The sequence below is a fragment of the Odontomachus brunneus genome, unplaced genomic scaffold (assembly GCF_010583005.1).
Source record: "Odontomachus brunneus isolate Ranch 3 - 2012 unplaced genomic scaffold, Obru_v1 Obru_scaffold_135, whole genome shotgun sequence".
NCBI lineage: Eukaryota > Metazoa > Arthropoda > Insecta > Hymenoptera > Formicidae > Odontomachus > Odontomachus brunneus.
The window spans coordinates 789,667-789,997 of record NW_022639585.1 but is presented as its reverse complement, the minus strand read 5'-3'; positions in this window follow the sequence as shown (position 1 = coordinate 789,997).

Sequence of the window (331 nt, the reverse complement as noted above, 5' to 3'; positions counted from 1 at the left end):
ATACACATTACTAAAGCCATCTATTGGAAAAATAATGGATTTCTTTTTACTACACCTTATATATGCAACATCTTCCCTTATAAAAATATCATACTAAGAATCATTGATAATTACTTATTATCCAGTATTTTTAATACTGAAAGTAAGTAATTATCAATTATTCTTAGTATATTTCTATAAGGGTTTGTAACACAAACTGACTTGAAATATTTATAGAGATAAAACGAATCATCATTCAGTAAAAGTATTTTCAGAAAGATTTGCTCTGACAGATTCTTAAAAGTATTAGAGCTACATCCCTTATAGAAATATAATGCTGATAAGTAATAAT